The sequence below is a fragment of the Microtus ochrogaster genome, unplaced genomic scaffold (assembly GCF_000317375.1).
Source record: "Microtus ochrogaster isolate Prairie Vole_2 unplaced genomic scaffold, MicOch1.0 UNK89, whole genome shotgun sequence".
Lineage (NCBI taxonomy): Eukaryota > Metazoa > Chordata > Mammalia > Rodentia > Cricetidae > Microtus > Microtus ochrogaster.
The window spans coordinates 1385131-1386088 of NW_004949187.1; positions in this window are offsets into that span (position 1 = coordinate 1385131).

Below are 958 nucleotides of genomic sequence, written 5' to 3' on the forward strand. Positions count from 1 at the left end.
TCCCTAATGAACTGACTCCGAATATGAAGAAAATCAGTCCCTAATGAACTGACTCCGAATATGAAGAAAATCAGTCCCTAATGAACTGACTCCGAGTCATGAGAGACACTTGGTTATTTCTAATCTTACCCATGAATATCAGGGATTTAAGGGCAATCAAGAAGATGGGCATTTTTGAGGCAGTTGGATATGCCAGAGGAAGTGTTTGGTGTTCACTGGGTCCACCAGAGAGTTAATTTTTAAAAAAGCATAGTTCAGCATGAACTTTGGGACAGGAAGCTTTGCTGAACACTCAGTGCGGCATGATCTACTAGGTTCTGAGTTCATGATCTCTTTTTGTGTATCCGATATTCTGCCTGCAGGCCAGAAGAGGGCATTGATGAGATTGGCGAGACTTGAACTCAGGACCTTTGGCAGAGCAGCCAGTGCTCTTAACTGCTGAGCCATCTCTCCAGCCCCGAGTTCAGGATCTTTTGAAGTTCTGAGGAATATGAGTAATTTAGACTAACATGTAAATCATGATCATGAAATGCTACAACACTCAGGAGGAGATGGAGAGGGGAAAACAGAAGATGGGGCCTATTTGAGTCACTTGAACGTTGAAGTAGCAAGATTTGTATGGAGCCAGAGTCTCTAGTGAAATGGGAGAGGGGTGTGCTTGAACGTTTTGAAGCATAAACAACAATTCGTCGATGATCAACAATCATCTTTGTGATGAAACATTTTCAAGAGGATGCCGTGTTATGGATTGATGTTAGCTCTCGGGCTTAAAATATTGTTGCCTTCTCAGTCCTTGCAAATGTGAATGAAGCAGGCTGTTGTATAAGAACTCAAATGTTAGCCGGGCGGTGGTGGCGCATGCCTGTAATCCCAGCACTTGGGAGGCAGAGACAGGCGGATCTCTGTGAGTTCGAGGCCAGCCTGGTCTACCAAGGGAGTTCCAGGACAGGCTCCCAAA